Raw genomic sequence first — 21,598 nt, forward strand, 5'->3', positions numbered from 1 at the left:
CTGTTAAAAGAACTACTGAATGCAATCCAGCTAGCTTTTTGCTATCCCGAATAACACGATAACACTGTGCAAGCATCTGTTTATAATGAGCCCAGTTTGCCATCATAGGGTGACTGTCAAAAATGTGGAGAGTAAGTCTGGGCGTGAATCGCATCATGGCATGCCTCAGTCCACCAAGAAAGCAGGACACAGTGTGGTAAAGAGGAAGTGTGGGGATCTGCAGTGGTAAGGATAATGTTTGTAAGGCAGTCCACCTGGTCAACACAACTGGGGAATGGTGTTTGTAGTAGGTCGCCAGGGAGGAGTACAGCCACCAGTCGGCCTTAGTAAGCTGCCATTTGGGTGTGCATGCAGGTGGGGTAGGTGTAAGAAAACAGACAGCACACGGGAAATGGTCACTCGAGTAGGTGTCAGAAAGAATGGATCACTCGAGAAAATGGGCAAGCTGGGCACTGCTGAAGGATAGGTCCAAATGGGAACAGGTGTGCGAGGAGTCAGAAAGGATTGTGGGTACTCGCATGTTAAGGCAGAAGAGGTTAAATTGATTACGAAGGTCTGCCAAGAGGACATATCCGACAGGTTCTTGGAGATGGTGCACATTGAAGTCACCGAGAAGCAGAAATGGGTGAGGTAGCTGCCCAATAAGCTGGAGGAATGCTGCCCTGGTGACATCGAATGACGGAAGGATGTAAATGGATCAAAGGGAAAATGTCAGGTGAGGAAGGAAAACTGCAACAGCTTGAAGACAGGCAGTCAGGGAGATGGGTTGACTATGAATGTCATCCCATATGAACAGTGTGTGACTCCCACACGAGGTCGAATGTCGACCTCAGGGGGAGGTCAAAACAGACTGTCAAGAAACACAAATGATGACACAATTTTGTTTCCTGAAGGCAGAGTACAAGGGGTCGCTGTGATTCTACAAGCAGCTGTAAATCCTCTTTGTTGGATCAAAGGCTGCAAATATTCCATTGGAGGAGAGTCATGAGGAGGAAAAAATGAAGGAGTGAACAGGGTTGCAAGATGAATAACCTACAGTACACACTTCGTTGTATCACTTTCATAAAGTAGTACAATACCATCCAGATACTGTCTATATTAAATTACTTTATCAAATGTGTATGGATGTATATCAAAACAACTGTTCTCTAGTTCAAAATGTCAGCCACGGTTGCCCCTGAACTCCATAAGATTGGTAACAGTAATTGGAACCTGATGACCATTTTAGCCATTTAGTAATATAGATACTGTTTCACACAATACACAATAATTGTGCATTAAATTAGTATGGCTAGATACCTAAGTGAGTAAGGCCTTAGAATCAATCCATTATCTTTTACAATGAAGTGAGAGTATTCATGAGTGACTGTTTGGAAACATATTTGATGTTCAGTTTCTTCTATCAGCTACTCAATATCATTGCTTATTCAGTTGTATTCCAACTAAGATTTTCCATTATTGTATGAAATCAGTACTAAAAAATTCATACAAATCAGAGCTTACCAATTTTTGTGTGATATTACTGACCACAAAAGATGGTAAATATTTATTTGGAGTGTTCAAAAAACCATTAACACAGATATAATCACAGAAGTCAACTCTAACTATCACAAAAGCTGCAAAGAGCTTGTTTTACATTAGTTGTCCATAGGAGCCGAGCCTACCATTTCTGTTCAAAAATAAAGAAATGCAGAAACTGCTTAGCATACTTACAGAAGTAGTGAAGGTCAATGAATATAAGAACAATAGTGTCAAGAACATGTTTAAGTAGTTAAAAGAAAAGAAAGGACCATACTACAAACATAGAAAAAGAAGAAGCAGAAGAAAGAAGGCTCATGACAAAAAGTGCGCTCACTCACACCAAATTGCTAATAGTTAAAAGTGAATTTAGGCTTTGGTAATACAGGAAAATCAGAAGCAGGAATATGACATAAAATCATCGAGAGACTTAACAAATTTATGGGCAAGTATAAAATTAATTGTTAGGACTGCAACAAATTTTAAGTTAGTGAAACATGCAGAAATTTTGCTGTCCAATTTAAAAAGTACACGTATGAACGGAAATCCTTTCAGTAATCATCTGAGCTCCCTTAAACATAAAGTGGGACAATACATGGCAATTTAGAAATTTTACATAAGGGAACAAACAGGTACACTTTAAACATATTGCAAGGAATGGAAATCTTTGTTCACAGTAAGAGAGAGCCACAACACTCACTGAAAGAACAAAACATCACATTAAACTGGTATTTTGACATCTTTCAAGAAGGCAAATGTGGCAGACCCATGTTGGAGCTGATGCTTACCTATCTTCCATTGGTACCATTTCACCCACAAGAGGTATCATGTAGCCATGAGACCACTCTCAATATCCCAAGTAGTAAACATGGTACCATGAGATGACAATGGTACTACTGTCCAACATTCCTGTTAATTTAAATATCTCAACCCCTCCCTATTTATACACATAAAAAAGAGTTTTTATGACTGTGTAGTATCCTTATTTTAGGTACATTTAGCTTTTACATTCTGTTGCATAGCAGGGCTGACTCCTGGGGTGTACACACAAATTTTTGAAGTTGTGACTTGACACAGACGGCACATCATCAGAGCTGGCTCATGTCTTATGTCACAAGCAGTATCTGGGGCACAGAAGGAATTGTATTGAATCATATTATTCTTTTCTTTTGTTTTCTTATATATAAGCTATACATAAACTGAATGAATTACACACATAGCCAAAAGTAAATTAATGGGTTGTTTTATGCAAGGATAATGTTTTGATACATCATTCAATACCTGTATGAAACAAAGTAAGAAATATGCTCTTCAATTCATTAATTCATGTATCTTCATCTTTTTGTTTCAGAAAGTGGTAGCATACAGACGTATGCTTGGTTCTGTCGTAACAGCATCGTTAAAAACGTGTATTTTAACCATTCATTAAAATAGTACGATAAATTATTAGAAAAAGAATATTTGCTCACACAGTTAAGAGTTCAAATCCTCTGTTCATCATTTCACTTGCCGCCAAGATCCTGCATCAAGAGATTTGGTGCAAACAACAATAATTTACACAGTATCCGAAAGAGCATTCCTTTATCTAGATGTCACAATCGAGGCTACACACAATGGAATTAATGTGAAGATCAACAATTTGAATGGTTGCAGTGATTATCTGGTACCGCATACTACTGGAGGCAGCAGTATGTAATGCAAATTATGTCTATTGACCTTGAATGTAATAATATTAAAGGTCTGTTAATATTGTTAAAAGTTAAAGTTTACCCAAGATTATGCACATATTCATAAATTATCTTCAAAGTTTTTCCAATTATTCACACAATTATTAATCCATTTCCACATCTGCACACATACCTATTCAGAATGCACTGTTCCAGAAGACAAGGCACCACATTTCCACACTGAGCCGAGCCATAATTAATACATGCAAATAATGCAGTATGACAGCACCTAATGTGTTACTCTGTGAGTCTTGTAATATGGAGCCATAAAATGTAACATCTAAGCTCACCTTATTCAAGGCATTATTGCACTGAAGAAAAATATGAAGGCAAGGGGAACTGACCATAACTGAGACACCATGTTGGGAGCAAGCCTGCTATCATCTCCAGATAATGAGAGCAAATGACCATATCACCAGCCTTGATGACATTATGTCCAGCTTAAATATGACCGTTTCAGAAAGCCTCAGTCTCGATGTGTGGTGATCCCACCTGCATCTCTGATTACGATGGAATGACAGTCTCGCTATTTACAGGATGACTCAATCGGTGAATCGTAATGTGCTGACTGCTGCCAAAATAAGAGACCACATTCAGACAGCTGCCACTGCTGTATGGTCATTTCTGTGGTACAAGAAGATGTTGGCGAGTCTGAGGCTTCCCCTGGGGAAGGGTTATTCAAGTAACAACAAATTACCACCTACAACATGTTGGGCAACACATTCTCAGATGTTTTTGGACTTCTGCCAGGACTGTGCCACCCAATGGGCACATCTCTCGCAAAGGTCTAAATTATTGTGCACAATGTTCTGCAATGTAGTTAACCTAATATTTATGTATAAAACCAAAGATGAGGTGACTTACCAAACAAGAGCACTGGCAGGTCGATAGACACACAAACAAACACAAACATACACACAAAATTCAAGCTTTCGCAACAAACTGTTGCCTCATCAGGAAAGAGGGAAGGAGAGGGGAAGACGAAAGGAAGTGGGTTTTAAGGGAGAGGGTAAGGAGTCATTCCAATCCCGGGAGCGGAAAGACTTACCTTAGGGGGAAAAAAGGACAGGTATACACTCGCACACACGCACATATCCATCCACACATACAGACACAAGCAGACGTATTTAAAGACAAAGAGTTTGGGCAGAGATGTCAGTCGAGGCAGAAGTGTAGAGGCAAAGAAGTTGTTGAAAGACAGGTGAGGTATGAGTGGCGGCAACTTGAAATTAGCGGAGATTGAGGCCTGGCGGATGACGAGAAGAGAGGATATACTGAAGGGCAAGTTCCCATCTCCGGAGTTCGGATAGGTTGGTGTTGGTGGGAAGTATCCAGATAACCCGGACGGTGTAACACTGAGCCAAGATGTGCTGGCTGTGCACCAAGGCATGTTTAGCCACAGGGTGATCCTCATTACCAACAAACACTGTCTGCCTGTGTCCATTCATGCGAATGGACAGTTTGTTGCTGGTCATTCCCACATAGAATGCATCACAGTATAGGCAGGTCAGTTGGTAAATCACGTGGGTGCTTTCACACGTGGCTCTGCCTCTGATCGTGTACACCTTCCGGGTTACAGGACTGGAGTAGGTGGTGGTGGGAGGGTGCATGGGACAGGTTTTGCATCGGGGGCGGTTACAAGGATAGGAGCCAGAGGGTAGGGAAGGTGGTTTGGGGATTTCATAGGGATGAACTAACAGGTTACGAAGGTTAGGTGGACGGCGGAAAGACACTCTTGGCGGAGTGGGGAGGATTTCATGAAGGATGGATCTCATTTCAGGGCAGGATTTGAGGAAATCGTATCCCTGCTGGAGAGCCACATTCAGAGTCTGGTCCAGTCCCGGAAAGTATCCTGTCACAAGTGGGGCACTTTTGTGGTTCTTCTGTGGGGGATTCTGGGTTTGAGGGGACGAGGAAGTGGCTCTGGTTATTTGCTTCTGTACCAGGTCGGGAGGGTAGTTGCGGGATGCGAAAGCTGTTTTCAGGTTGTTGGTGTAATGATTCAGGGATTCCGGACTGGAGCAGATTCGTTTGCCACGAAGACCTAGGCTGTAGGGAAGGGACCGTTTGATGTGGAATGGGTGGCAGCTGTCATAATGGAGGTACTGTTGCTTGTTGGTGGGTTTGATGTGGACGGACGTGTGAAGTTGGCCATTGGACAGGTGGAGGTCAACGTCAAGGAAAGTGGCATGGGATTTGGAGTAGGACCAGGTGAAACTGATGGAACCAAAGGAGTTGAGGTTGGAGAGGAAATTCTGGAGTTCTTCTTCACTGTGAGTCCAGATCATGAAGATGTCATAAATAAATCTGTACCAAACTTTGGGTTGGCAGACTTGGGTAACCAAGAAGGCTTCCTCTAAGCGACCCATGAATAGGTTGGCGTACGAGGGGGCCATCCTGGTGCCCATGGCTGTTCCCTTTAATTGTTGGTATGTCTGGCCCTCAAAAGTGAAGAAGTTGTGGGTCAGGATGAAGCTGGCTAAGGTGATGAGGAAAGAGGTAGTTAACCTTTCTTCCAAACCTCTCTCCCAATCCGAAACCTCTGTCCTATCCAAAGGCCTCACCTTCAGCCCCACTCCCAGATTCAACCAAACAGCCCTCGCCAAAGATTTACTGTCCTACACTCGTACTCTCTGCTGGAAGTATCACTTTGCCACGAAGAAAAATGATCCTAATCCTACTCCTAATGATCCGACTCCTCAAGACACCATCCAAATTGAACCCTGCCTGGAACAGTTCCGTCCTCTGTCACAGCGGGACCCACCTCCTCTTCCTCAAAATCACCCTCTCCAAACCTTCCAGGAATTTCTGACTTCCAGCCTTGCATCTCAATCCTTCTTAAAAAACCTTAATCCTACACCCAACATCACCACTGCTGAAGCCCAGGCTATCCGTGATCTGAAGGCTGACCGATCCATCATCATTCTTCCGGCGGACAAGGGTTCCACGACCGTGGTACTTGATCGTCAGGAGTATGTGGCTGAGGGACTGCGTCAGCTTTCAGACAACACCACATACAAAGTTTGCCAAGGTAACCCCATTCCCGATGTCCAGGCGGAGCTTCAAGGAATCCTCAGAACCTTAGGCCCCCTGCAAAACCTTTCACCTGACTCCATCAACCTCCTGACCCCACCGACACCCCGCACCCCTACCTTCTACCTTCTTCCTAAAATCCACAAACCCAATCATCCCGGCCGCCCCATTGTAGCTGGTTACCAAGCCCCCACTGAACGTATCTCTGCCTACGTAGATCAACACCTTCAACCCATTACATGCAGTCTCCCATCCTTCATCAAGGACACCAACCACTTCCTTGAACGCCTGGAATCCTTACCCAATCTGTTACCCCCGGAAACCATCCTTGTAACCATTGATGCCATGTCCTTATACACAAATATTCCGCACGTCCAGGGCCTCGCTGCGATGGAGCATTTCCTTTCACGCCGATCACCTGCCACCCTACCAAAACCTCTTTCCTCATCACCTTAGCCAGCTTCATCCTGACCCACAACTTCTTCACTTTTGAGGGCCAGACATACCAACAATTAAAGGGAACAGCCATGGGCACCAGGATGGCCCCCTCGTACGCCAACCTATTCATGGGTCGCTTAGAGGAAGCCTTCTTGGTTACCCAAGTCTGCCAACCCAAAGTTTGGTACAGATTTATTTATGACATCTTCATGATCTGGACTCACAGTGAAGAAGAACTCCAGAATTTCCTCTCCAACCTCAACTCCTTTGGTTCCATCAGTTTCACCTGGTCCTACTCCAAATCCCATGCCACTTTCCTTGACGTTGACCTCCACCTGTCCAATGGCCAACTTCACACGTCCGTCCACATCAAACCCACCAACAAGCAACAGTACCTCCATTATGACAGCTGCCACCCATTCCACATCAAACGGTCCCTTCCCTACAGCCTAGGTCTTCGTGGCAAACGAATCTGCTCCAGTCCGGAATCCCTGAATCATTACACCAACAACCTGAAAACAGCTTTCGCATCCCGCAACTACCCTCCCGACCTGGTACAGAAGCAAATAACCAGAGCCACTTCCTCGTCCCCTCAAACCCAGAATCCCCCACAGAAGAACCACAAAAGTGCCCCACTTGTGACAGGATACTTTCCGGGACTGGACCAGACTCTGAATGTGGCTCTCCAGCAGGGATACGATTTCCTCAAATCCTGCCCTGAAATGAGATCCATCCTTCATGAAATCCTCCCCACTCCGCCAAGAGTGTCTTTCCGCCGTCCACCTAACCTTCGTAACCTGTTAGTTCATCCCTATGAAATCCCCAAACCACCTTCCCTACCCTCTGGCTCCTATCCTTGTAACCGCCCCCGATGCAAAACCTGTCCCATGCACCCTCCCACCACCACCTACTCCAGTCCTGTAACCCGGAAGGTGTACACGATCAGAGGCAGAGCCACGTGTGAAAGCACCCACGTGATTTACCAACTGACCTGCCTATACTGTGATGCATTCTATGTGGGAATGACCAGCAACAAACTGTCCATTCGCATGAATGGACACAGGCAGACAGTGTTTGTTGGTAATGAGGATCTCCCTGTGGCTAAACATGCCTTGGTGCACAGCCAGCACATCTTGGCTCAATGTTACACCGTCCGGGTTATCTGGATACTTCCCACCAACACCAACCTATCCGAACTCCGGAGATGGGAACTTGCCCTTCAGTATATCCTCTCTTCTCGTCATCCGCCAGGCCTCAATCTCCGCTAATTTCAAGTTGCCGCCACTCATACCTCACCTGTCTTTCAACAACTTCTTTGCCTCTACACTTCTGCCTCGACTGACATCTCTGCCCAAACTCTTTGTCTTTAAATATGTCTGCTTGTGTCTGTATGTGTGGATGGATATGTGCGTGTGTGCGAGTGTATACCTGTCCTTTTTTCCCCCTAAGGTAAGTCTTTCCGCTCCCGGGATTGGAATGACTCCTTACCCTCTCCCTTAAAACCCACTTCCTTTCGTCTTCCCCTCTCCTTCCCTCTTTCCTGATGAGGCAACAGTTTGTTGCGAAAGCTTGAATTTTGTGTGTATGTTTGTGTTTGTTTGTGTGTCTATCGACCTGCCAGTGCTCTTGTTCGGTAAGTCACCTCATCTTTGGTTTTATACATAATTTTTCCCACGTGGAATGTTTCCTTCCATTATATTAATTTAATATTTAGAGTACCTTCAATGCCACAAATTGTGAGATGAGGATTGTCTCCAATCATTTTCCTCGCAGCATCAGTGTTTTCTTGGATCACTGCCACTGCTAGGTGACCAGGACAAGGTTCATCTTCAGGAGACTCCCAACCTCTTGAAAGCTTATGAAATCAATTTCCAGATTGGCCCTAGACTCACCGTAATGGACAAGGTTGGAGATCTTCTGCATTCAACTTCTTTTTTTGGCCACTGCATGAAAATTGTGGCACGATAGAACCATCTCGCACTGTGTCAGACTCACTCAGCACTGCATGCATCTTCATCCGCCTTCACAACATGGTTTGAAGTCCAGTGGTGGAGGAGCTGTTGGGCACATGCTCCAAGGTCGAAAAACAATGCACTTTCAAACTGAAATAATCCCACTGTTGTGAGACTTCCAGTTTCAGAGCTGCTAGAAAACTTTCTGCAAAGCCCTTATAGTACCACCTTCCTGGCTGTACACTGTGCTGCTGATCTGTGCCTAGGCTTCCTCCTTTAGAATGTCTGCCATTCGTGATATCCTGTTGGCACCTGCTTATGTGCACAATCATCTCTGAGAGTGCTGGGGTGCACCACACTAATTGCCAGTGAGCCAAAGTATGCTTGAGCCTACAGATTCCTATTCCAGTTACCTGCCTGACATGGCCACTGGGTCCTGACCTACACAATGGCTGTAACCAAGAAAGCTGTGTGCCTGCATTCCTTGTTGCACTCTGGTATGTGACTCAGCAGGTCTTCCACACCACCAGACAAGACAATCAGTACTGTAAACTCACAAGTAATAAACATGTTTCCAGACACTGCTGTTTCAGTGACACCTTAGGATGCATAACAGCCACCTCCTCCAGTTCCCGAGGTTGACCACCTGCACCACTAGTGTGACCACCTCACATATTTAGCTTCCATGACCATTATAAATCCTGATCCAAGAGGTAACTGCTACAATACTTAAAAACACTGCTGCTTTTCATAAAATTGTGTCATATTTTAAAGTGGTTCCACTGCCATACTAGTTCACAGAATATTTTATTACATTTATATATTTTGTTTATTTTTATAGAATATGACTGTATACCTAATACTAAAACTTTAGATTCTACATTTGAAAGCATTTCTGTTCTAATGCCATTTAACAACCACAGCTAGTTTTACTTCAAGCAGCCTAAATTACTAACAGTGACACTAGTCCATGATACTCCTGTACACTAGAATTTTTGGTAAGTTATTTTGTTTTTGCTATCCTTTTAATACAGTATGTCTCACTTCTATATACAGGATGGTCCAGGAGGACATCTTTGCTACTTTGAAACATCTCTCCTACTGAATAAGGCTCATAGCTCTTAAGGTACACATTTTAGAACCCATGCTTACTGGACATTTTTTATTGTTTTGGTCCACACCATCACTTCTCAAAATATGGAAAGCAAAGAGTTTGCAGTAGAAGATATTTGTTTTACAGTATTGAAAATAATCAAATGTTCACAGCTCTTCAAGGTATGCATCTTTGAGCCCATGTTTACTTGACCTTTTTTGCTTCTAATGATAGTTGTCATCATATTCCCGAATATTTTGTGCTATGTAAGATAACCATTTCACAGTGCCTTAGTTTCTGAAGATGTGTGTTTGTGTGTGTGTTTTATGCTAACAGATCCATGTAACTAACTTGGAAACAGCAGCACTTTAAACAATATACATTGCTATTGAAGGGGGAAATTAAATGGAACAAATTATGACAGTTACAATATGCACAAAACCCAATATTACATGATTTTCCCTGCAAGATATTGCTGACAAAATTTTTATAACACCCAACTTTAGCTCACAATTGTTACAGTATAGCAGTCGTTTGGAATAATGAACTCCTCTTTCAAAGCACCCTCCTCCTCCTGTAACATTCTTATTTATGACAACTGGAATAAACATTGTTCAGAATATGATTATCAGTGGCAGGGGTAAAACACAGGGAGCGAAAGGCTATTTACAACTTGTACAGAAACCAGATGGCAGTTATAAGAGTTGAGGGACATGAAGGGGAAGCAGTGGTTGGGAAGGGAGTGAGACATGGTTGTAGCCTCTCCCCGATGTTATTAAATCTCTATATTCAGCAAGAAGGAAGGAATCAAAAGAAAAATTCGGAGAAGGTATTAAAATCCATGGAGAAGAAATAAAAACTTCGAGGTTCGCCGATGACATTGTAATTCTGTCAGAGACAGCAAAGGACTTGGAAGAGCAGCTGAACAGAATGGAAAGTGTCTTGAAAGGAGGGTATAAGATAAACATCAACAAAAGCAAAATGAGGATAATGGAATGTAGTCGAATTAAATCGGGTGATGCTGAGGGAATTAGATTAGGGAATGAGACACTTAAAGTAGTAAAGGAGTTTTGCTATTTGGGGAGCAAAATATCTGATGATGGTTGAAGTAGAGAGGATATAAAATGTAGACTGGCAATGGCAAGAAAAGCGTTTCTGAAGAAGAGAAATTTGTTAACATTGAGTATAGATTTAAGTGTCAGAAAGCCGTTTCTGAAAATATTTGTATGGAGTGTAACCCTATATGGAAGTAAAACATGGGCGATAAATACACTCCTGGAAATTGAAATAAGAACACCGTGAATTCATTGTCGCAGGAAGGGGAAACTTTATTGACACATTCCTGGGGTCAGATACATCACATGATCACACTGACAGAACCACAGGCACAAAGACACAGGCAACAGAGCATGCACAATGTCGGCACTAGTACAGTGTATATCCACCTTTCGCAGCAATGCAGGCTGCTATTCTCCCATGGAGACGATCGTAGAGATGCTGGATGTAGTCCTGTGGAACGGCTTGCCATGCAATTTCCACCTGGCGCCTCAGTTGGACCAGCATTCGTGCTGGACGTGCAGACCGCGTGAGACGATGCTTCATCCAGTCCCAAACATGCTCAATGGGGGACAGATCCGGAGATCTTGCTGGCCAGGGTAGTTGACTTACACCTTCTAGAGCACGTTGGGTGGCACGGGATACATGCGGACGTGCATTGTCCTGTTGGAACAGCAAGTTTCCTTGCCGGTCTAGGAATGGTAGAACGATGGGTTCGATGACAGTTTGGATGTACCGTGCACTAATCAGTGTCCCCTCAACGATCACCAGTGGTGTACGGCCAGTGTAGGAGATCGCTCCCCACACCATGATGCCGGGTGTTGGCCCTGTGTGCCTCGGTCGTATGCAGTCCTGATTGTGGCGCTCACCTGACGGCGCCAAACACGCATACGACCATCATTGGCACCAAGGCAGAAGCGACTCTCATCGCTGAAGACACGTCTCCATTCGTCCCTCCATTCACGCCTGTCACGACACCACTGGAGGCGGGCTGCACGATGTTGGGGCGTGAGCGGAAGACGGCCTAACGGTGTGCGGGACCGTAGCCCAGCTTCATGGAGACGGTTGCGAATGGTCCTCGCCAATACCCCAGGTGCAACAGTGTCCCTAATTTGCTGGGAAGTGGCGGTGCGGTTCCCTACGGCACTGCATAGGATCCTACGGTCTTGGCGTGCATCCGTGCGTCGCTGCGGTCCGGTCCCAGGTCGACGGGCACGTGCACCTTCCGCCGACCACTGGTGACAACATCGATGTACTGTGGAGACCTCACGCCCCACGTGTTGAGCAATTCGGCGGTACGTCCACCCGGCCTCCCGCATGCCCACTATACGCCCTCGCTCAAAGTCCGTCAACTGCACTTACGGTTCACGTCCACGCTGTCGCGGCATGCTACCAGTGTTAAAGACTGTGATGGAGCTCCGTATGCCACGGCAAACTGGCTGACACTGATGGCGGCGGTGCACAAATGCTGCGCAGCTAGCGCCATTCGACGGCCAACACCGCGGTTCCTGGTGTGTCCGCTGTGCCGTGCGTGTGATCATTGCTTGTACAGCCCTCTCGCAGTGTCCGGATCAAGTATGGTGGGTCTGACACACCGGTGTCAATGTGTTCTTTTTTCCATTTCCAGGAGTGTAGTTTGGACAAGAAGAGAATAGAAGCTTTCGAAATGTGGTGCTACAGAAGAAGATTAGATGGGTAGATCACATAACTAATGAGGAAGTACTGAATAGGATTGGGGAGAGGAGAAGTTTGTGGCACAACTTGACTAGAAGAAGGGATCAGTTGGTAGGACATGTTCTGAGGCATCAAGGGATCACCAATTTGGTATTGGAGGGCAGCATGGAGGGTAAAAATTGTAGAGGGAGACCAAGAGATGAATACACCAAACAGATACAGGATGTAGGTTGCAGTAGGTACTGGGAGATTAAGAAGCTTGCACAGGATAGAGTAGCATGGAGAGCTGCAACAAACCAGTCTCAGGACTGAAGACCACAACAACAACAAAGATTATCTGAACTGTTAAACTAAACCATTTTGCAAACAACATTTGTATACCATCAAATATTCTCAAAAATATACCTTAAATCACATAGATGGACAAAGAAATTAGGGGTAACAGTTTGTTTGAATGAGGATATCACGTGCAACATTTGTAGAAACACAAAGATAGTATACAACTGATGATACAGTATGAATTCGTGTTCCCAAGTCTTTCACTAAAATTCAAACCGTAATGTAAAAACGAGAAAAGTGACAGTAAAACATATTATTTACAAATGGAGAGATTATGGGTAATTAGCCAACTTTTTCTTACAAATTATGAAGACTTTCACTTTCTAGAAAGATATCAAATTTTTAAGTAATAGTGCCCTTAAAATTATATCAAAAATTATTATGTAACTGATTTGTAATAAACCAAAGTTCTAATCTTGCTGAGGAATGGTAGAATGTCATTATCGAGCACTTTGTGAAATGGTAAGTACATAAGTGCACTGTTAAGTATGAATTATGTCTGCAGCTCGTCGCCTTGTGGCTAGCATTGCTCCCTCAGGATCAGGGGGTCCCGGGTTCGATTCCTGGCTGGGTTGGGGATTTTCCTGCCTGGGGACTGGGTGTTTGTGTTGTCCTCATCATTTGATCATCATTATATGTGACTATGGATAGATTGGACTGTGTAAATAAAATTGGACTGTGTAAAAATTGGGACTCTGTATAGGCGCTGATGACCGCGCAGTTGAGTGCGCCAAAAAACCAATCATCATCATCATCATCATCATCATCTTCGTAAGTGTGAATTATACTACTTTTCTTTGCATTCTGGTTGTAATTACACTCATGTTCACAAATTATGGATAATTGCAGAATGTGGTGCCCCACAACATAGCACTACACAAAACTGGCACTAATAGCATAGGCACATAGGGAACACACACGACACAGATCTGCAAGTCCACGGTACTGGTGATAAGTTGAGCAAACCGACCCGAAACACATGTGCTACTAGACGCCACTGTTTCCTGTGCATGTACCCCGATATCAATATGGGATATGATCACCATGCACACATACTCAGGCCGCACAACAGGTTGGCGTACTCTCGATCAGGTAGTCGAGCAACTGCTGGAGTATAGCCTCCCATTCCTCCACCAGTGCCTGTCGGGGTTCCTGAAGTGTCATAGGGGTTTGAATACGTGCAGCCATACGTCGACCAAGAGCATCCCAGATGTGCTTGATGTTGGAACAGGCAGGCCACTCCATTTGCCTGATATCTTCTGTTTCAAGGTACTCCTCCATGATGGCAGCTCAGTGAGGCCGTGCATTATCATCCATCAGGAGGAAGGTGGGACCCACTGCACCCCTGAAAAGGCGGACGTACTGGTGCAAAATGACGTCCCGATACACCTGACCTGTTACAGTTTCTCTGTAAAGACATGCAGGGGTTACGTCCACCAATCATAATCCCACCCAACCATCAAACCATGACTTCCATACATGTCCCTTTCAAGGACATTAAGGAGTTGGTATCTGGTTCTTGCTTCACACCAGATGAAAACCCAGTGGGAATCCCTGTTCAGACTATACGTGTACTCGTCCATGAACATAGCCTGGGACCACTGTTCCAATGACCATATACTGTGTTCTTGATATCAGGGTTTACGGGCTCTCCTGTGACCAGGGGTCAGTGGACTGCACCTTGCAGGTCTAGGGGCAAATAAACCATGCCTGTTCAGTCATCTATAAACTGTGTGTCTGGAGACAACTGTTCCAGTGGCTGCAGTAAGGTGCCGAGCAACGCTACCTGCAGTACTTCGTGGCTATCTGTGGGCACTGATGGCGAGACATCAGACTTCTTGTGGTGTTGTACACTGTGGACATCCCGTACTGTAGAACCTGGACACATTTCCTGTCTACTGGAATCATTGCCATAATCGTGAGATCACACTTTGTGGCACACAGAATGCCTCTGCTACAACCTGCTGTGTTTGACCAGACTCCTGTCACCCTAGTATTCTACCCCTCATAATGTCATCAATATGTGCTCTTTGAGCCATTTTCAACACACAGTCACCATTAGCATGTCTGAAAACGTCTGCACACTTACTCGCTGCACCGTACTTTGACATGCACCAACACACCTCTGCGTATGTGAACTCCTGCCAGCACCACCGTGCGATGACCACAGGTCAAATGCACTACATGCTCATACCCTGAGGTGATTTAAACCTGCAAATTGCTCACCAGAGTGTTGTTTCTCCATGTATCAGCATTATCCTTAATTTATGAGCATGAATGTAGATTATCAACCTGTTAGGCTCCACTGTGTGTGTGTGTGTGTGTGTGTGTGTGTGTGTGTGTGTGTGTGTGTGTGTGTGTGTGTGTGTGTGTGTAAAAAAAATTCCTGAAGACCCCTGAACTTCTTACACTTACTAAGTCAGTTATTTGTCAATGATGATTTCTGAGTTGTGATAATAGTCTGAAGAAGCTTCAAGCCCAAGGAATGCAGTGTAGGAGACAAGATGTGTCAACCAATCCTTAATAGTCTGTCGAAACTGGATGTATCACCCAACACTTTATAGTTTCTTAATATTGGTAAATGACACATGGCTCTACTCTGGTTTTTATCACAGAAAGCGACACATTCCTCTGATTTGTGACTTTTTAATGTTTAGTCGAGTCATGATAACTATGAGCAATTCACAAGTAAATTTACTCTCAGACAATGAAAAGACAGCATCAATGTTTTGCCATCACAAAGATAGGATGGAGTTCTTCACATGGAACCCTGCCTCAGAATCTCCACAACAACTCACTGTATTTACTCGAATCTGAGCCGCACCTGAAAAATGAGACTCGAAATGAAGGAAAAAAAAAATTTCGTGAATCTAAGCCGCACCTGAAATTTGAGACTCAAAATTCAAGGGGAGAGAAAAGTTTTAGGCTGCAGCTCCAATTCGAAACAAAGTTGATCCATTGTAATATGAGACACAATTTAGATTGAATGAATGACGGTACAGCCACAGCAGTTTGGCTCGAGTCATAAGCTTAGCAGTTAAGCTTTACCAGGTAGCCATTGTTACGCATCAGGTGCTCCATCCGTATTTATACGGGTACTCTTCCTTTATCGCGTACTTCGTCTGGTTTAAATTGATTGCTTATTTTTCTTTGATCTGATAAGTGCCATTCTCTTTGTTATAGGTGTTTACGTCAGTCACTCTAAGCTGAAAATGCATTACTATACTGTGTCATGCATTGTTTGTCGCATTCTGATAATGTGGCTTGGCTTGCTTTTGTGCACACTACCGCCACTTACAATTTAAAAAAAAAGAGAGAGGAATTGTCTCATTAGCGAAACAATGGCAAGAGACTGCTATTTGTTGTTACTTACACTGCTGCTTTCTTTGATAATGATCAACAAGAATCAAATAATAGACAGCGTATGATAGAAGGTGTTCTGAACGAGAGTTTAGCAAAAATTTTTCTCTGTTTGAAACTCTTAGCAGACACCTCTTTAGTACATTACACTCTGCACTGAAATTAGAGTCATCTTAGATTTAAAAATCTAGTCAATTGCTGTGCTTCATTTCTGACTGTATCACTATTAGGCATAAGAATAATACGAATATAAACATGACATGATATGTATATTCTTCCGCGTTTGCTGTTGTCTCACTCTAGTTTCGTAGTTTATTAGGTAGACAGGATTAAAATGAGATAGCAGCAAACACGAAAGAATACATGGCAAAATGTTTATATTCATATTATTCTCATGGTGAAGAGAATACTGCATGTGATTCACAATTCATAAAAGTTCCTATAAGAAACCATCTCGATTCTAAGCCGCAGGTGGTTTTTTTGGATTACAAAAACCGGAAAAAAAGTGCTGCTTAGATTCGAGTAAATACGGTACATCTCTGCCCTGAAGAAGTTTTCGCACTCTATATTAGCACAAAAGACTCACTTTTTCCCTCACTAGGACACATCTACACAGTAATTATATGATCTTATTTGTGTTTTCAAAGCAGATAGTAGATGAATTGGAGACATATATCTGGTTAATGTCAGCTCACGTGGCACCAAAACACTGTAGTATTTCAAGTGCAAACTCTCTTTTACTTTAGTTAGGAGTACGATAAGTGCTTCAACAAATCTGACTTTTGCTATTTAGGGATTTTATCACTCTCTTAACAACTCTAACTTCATTATTTTTTGTTGAGTTAATGGAAGAGACATAAGTCATTAATAATGGCACCTTGAACACAAAGTAAGGGAAGCAGAACAGTTGACAGCAACTGTAGCAAGTTTTGACACAACTGTGCATCTTCTATGAGACCTTGGAGCTCATTCTTAGGGTTCTGTACCGTAATTGGTAGAAACAGAATTCTAAGAGGAGCATTTTGTTGTCCAGCTGTCTGTTAAAACCCCCCCTCCTCTCAGGAACAATTAGATGTATCATGTTGAAATTTTATGTCAAATACTAAGGTCTATGGATCCTCCTCTCCTTGACACAGCTAAAAAGAATCAACAAAACTCAAATAGACAAGCAAGCACTCACAAAGAGACTGTGCAAAATGTAATCTCCAACATGTGCAATCCAGTTGTGCAGATTAACTGAGAGTACAGTGAGTGAAAAATAAACCAACACTGAGTCTTTAACCAGATGAATGTCAGACAGTCTATATTACTCCCATCAAAATAATGAGCCCTGACATTGCTTGGATTCTGAGGAACAGTACATTGTGTGCTTTAAATAGTTTTGGTATGCACTAAATGACTAATATTTACCCATGCACATTACAATAAAATGAGTTACAGCTAGTACTTGTTACTGAATATCAAATGTTTTTTGGAATACTGAACTCCCCTTATATAGCCCCCATTTCCTCCTGTAAAGCTCTTATTTATGACACAACTGGAATAAACATACCTAATTAGATATACGATTATCTTATGTGTTTAACTAAACCATTTTTTGGGTAAAGACTTATTTCATGTTCTTCATTTAGTTATAATTTCAATTAACAAATAATATACTTAGAAAATAGTCTTAAGATAGTTCTCAGTCAATCCTCTGCAACTGTAATGAAATATTAATGTGATGCTACGGTACCTGTTTTCAAATCAAGCAGATGGAGAATAGCATCTTGGCACGCAATAGCAATAGCCTGGTTATTGGCAGCTACTCCAGCTGCCGGAGAACCCAACACAGCCTCCCAGTCTGGTGGCTGTTCAGTGTCTGCTACACTGCACACACAGACCCGTGTCAGTGGACCATGTGGAGTGTTGAGAGCACCATTCGATACTTCTAATCGTTTACGCCCTCCCAACAGCTGGAAACATAATTGTTAGGTACAGTACAAATAATTAAATGGAATTAAATCTTTATCTCAGACATATGAAAATGCGAATTTGTGAACGCTTGTCAATGAAAGAGAGATTAAATTAGCAAATTGGGTGTAGAATGAAATTTTGTTTACGATTTCAAGAGTGATGTAGTAAATTCCTTACCGGAAAGATTGAATTACAGGGGAAACTGCTTGAAACAATAAATATGCAGCATTTAAGGATAAAACAGGACCCTCACTTTTTACACAGAAGTAACTCGATTCTAATTACAAACAATGATTAAATGAGTAAACTCACTATGCTGACTCACATGAAAAATACAAGTATTGTGTACTTAGGCTTTACCACATTAAGCAGCACATATTTCCTGTATTTATCGGCTGAACAGACCATAGCATCCAATTAAAAATGGTTCAAATAATGGATTTGTAGGATGTTGACTAGTGATTTTGGCAAACTGCTCACAGATCCCAATGATTCCCTTACTGCCTTAAAGGGTTCATGACTTTTTCCATGTCTCACATGTAAGTGCTATAGAGACAGAATGTTTTGCAATAGGTGAATATGTTAGACCATATTTGATAAATAGTCGCATGTTATGTTGTATTGTTAGAGGAGACAGACAATCTAAGATAGTCATTCCCTTGACACAGTCCCTTATTTCTTTAAATATTTCCATGAGTGCCTATTGGGAGATCACCTGTTAATACATTATTAGCAATGGTCCCCATATTATACGTTTACCCCACACAGCCAGTCCCTTGCTCCTTTCAAATAAACATCTTTATGCCTCTGTTCTATGCGAAGTATTGGTGTGAAAGTACTGAGTCTTTTCTTAATTTGATGATACACCATTTGCCTTTAATCATCTGTTAATGTTATCAGATATTCCATAGGTTGCCTTTTCCCTCAAGGCAATGGCACAATAAAAATTCCTATACTTGCATCCTCAGCAAAATTTTATGTGTGTTTAAGAAACAACAAAGGTCCAAAAATAGAACTCAGTGCTACACCATGCCTAATAGCTTCAAATTCTAAGTGGTTATTATTATGTGATGAATGTGGATGTAATACACACAGCTTACTTTTCCTACAGATACCACGTAAGTGCACTCTTGAGAGAAATTTTGGAATGAACCACAAATATGTTGAACTCAAGGTCAGTACACAAAGGCTTGGGCATCCGTGTTTGTTATGAAGTCACCATGTAGGGGGTAAAGCTGATGAAACACTGTAATTTTGTTAATGGAGTAAGCAGTTCCTTCTGGACACTCAGTGCCACTTTTGGGGGCATATTTTTGAACCAGGAACTGCATTTTTATGTCCACAAATAAATTATGTACATTATATACTGGGCCAACAGTGTTATTTATTTAGAGGAAAATCACGTCTTCCCAAACACTACAGGTATAATGTAAAAACTATAGGTATAATGTAAAAACTTTCCCACAAAATCTGATGTGTGAAAAATAGATCAATGCTAGTATAGCACTCTTGACGAATAACAATTGCATCATTGGTGTATATTACTAATGTTGTCTTTCTGTAGAGAAATTTGTACATTCAAACATTACATTGGGACTACTTGAAGGTTAATAACGTCCAAGATATTGCTAAAAAACATTTTGTGTGTAAAACAGGTATTTTTAGGACACTTTAACATATAGTTCCTCCTAAGTTAACATTATTAGGTCACTTCTATACGGGAGCTGTATTGAGTAAAATTTTACTTCATCACTATTTTTATAGAATAAAGTGTATGCTATAACTTTACAAATAAATTTATGGAAGCAAGGTAAATAAAATAAATTTTCAGAAATGTCACTTTCTTGAGATCATCTCCTTCACTATGTGCTGCAATTCAATTACATATTCAACCTCCTCTAATCACAGTAATTCAAAAGGATCCCTATGCATTTGGTTCTTACATGGAATGACTCCACAGCTAGAACTGAGTTACACATAACTCAGTCAGTGACAACGGCATATTTGAGCATTTGTACACATATGGTAGCTTCAGTCAAAAATATATGATTTCGTAGCCTCTGGACAAATTTCACACTGCTTGTGATCCCCTCTAGTGTGAGAAGGCAAAACCTGGCTGCAGATTTCTAGAGCTGCATTTTTAGGACTCCCCTGATAGATCAGTGTTGCACTACACAAAGGAAGCCGCTACACACATAGCACAGTACTTGAGGAGTGCACATGAGGTCTTTTTAGACTAGATGATAGTTTGAGGTGCTCTGATGAATACTCACCGGTCGATATGCAGCAAGACATGTCATACCGAGTTCAGACTAAACACACATTGACTGTCAAAATATTATCAGTGAACTGTCAAAGTCTTTGTAATAAAGTTCCTGAATTTACTGCCCCCCTGGAAAGTCTTGTGCTAAAATTATTTTTGGTACCGAGAGCTGGCTGAAACCCGAAGTGGAAAGTTCTGAGATATTTTGCGCGTCATTGAGCATACATCAGAAAGACAGATTACAGGTCATGGGAGGGAGATTGTTTTTACTGGCCACCCGATACTGCTGTGACAGTTTTAGAATAATTCAAAGAAAGTCTATGGTTAGTAGTGCGTAAATACCCAGATCATGTAGTACTATTTGAAGGCAACTTTAACTAACCGAGTATATACTGGGATGTATATACTGGGATGTCTAAGGATTCATTGCTAGGGGGGAGGGAGATAATCATGTGAAATATTTTTGAACACATTTTCTGAAAACTGTCTTGAGCAGGCTATACACAATGGAAATATTTTAGACCTTGTAACTACAAGTAGGGCGGACCTTATTGACAATGTCAGTACAGAAAGGGGGGTAGGTAATCATGATGTCATTATAGCAACATGGTTACGGAAATTAATAAATCAGTCTAGAAGGCTAGGGGAGTGTTTCTACTAAATAGCAGGAGGAGATATGCATTTGTTAGCATCTCACTTAGACAGTGAAGTGGTATCACTTAGTTCCAGAATGATAGACACTGACAAATTATAGACAAAGTTTAAGCAGATTGTAAATTGTGGTCTGGAGATTTATTTGCCTAGGAAGTGGATAAAGTATGGAAAAGACTCACTATGGTTTAATAATGAAATTCGGAAGATGCGGAGGAAGCGGAGGCTGTTGCACTCTTGTTCAAAAGGAAATGCACAAATGACAACAAGCAAAGGTTAGTAGACATTTGTGCATCTATGAAAAGATCTATGCGCAGAGCTTACAACTACCACTATCATAACTTAGTAAAAGATTTGTCACAGAACCTGTGAAAATCCTGGTGCTGTGTAAAATCTTTAATTGGCTCTCAGGCTCCTGGATAAAGGTGTCCGACATGGCAGAACCCACACGGACCATGAAAACTCTGTCTCTTAAAAATTTCTTAGGGAAACGGAGCAGGCGGCCATGAAAGGCCCACAGGCAGAGAGTACAGAGGAT

At 42.3% G+C, this 21,598-nt stretch overlaps 1 pseudogene; it reads right to left on the minus strand.

Annotated features, from left to right (window-relative positions):
* The window catches only part of LOC126419665 (protein HIRA-like), a 294,055-nt pseudogene that overhangs the window by 61,202 nt on the left and 211,255 nt on the right, over nucleotides 1-21,598 (minus strand).

The sequence above is a fragment of the Schistocerca serialis genome, chromosome 9 (assembly GCF_023864345.2).
Source record: "Schistocerca serialis cubense isolate TAMUIC-IGC-003099 chromosome 9, iqSchSeri2.2, whole genome shotgun sequence".
NCBI classification, from domain to species: domain Eukaryota; kingdom Metazoa; phylum Arthropoda; class Insecta; order Orthoptera; family Acrididae; genus Schistocerca; species Schistocerca serialis.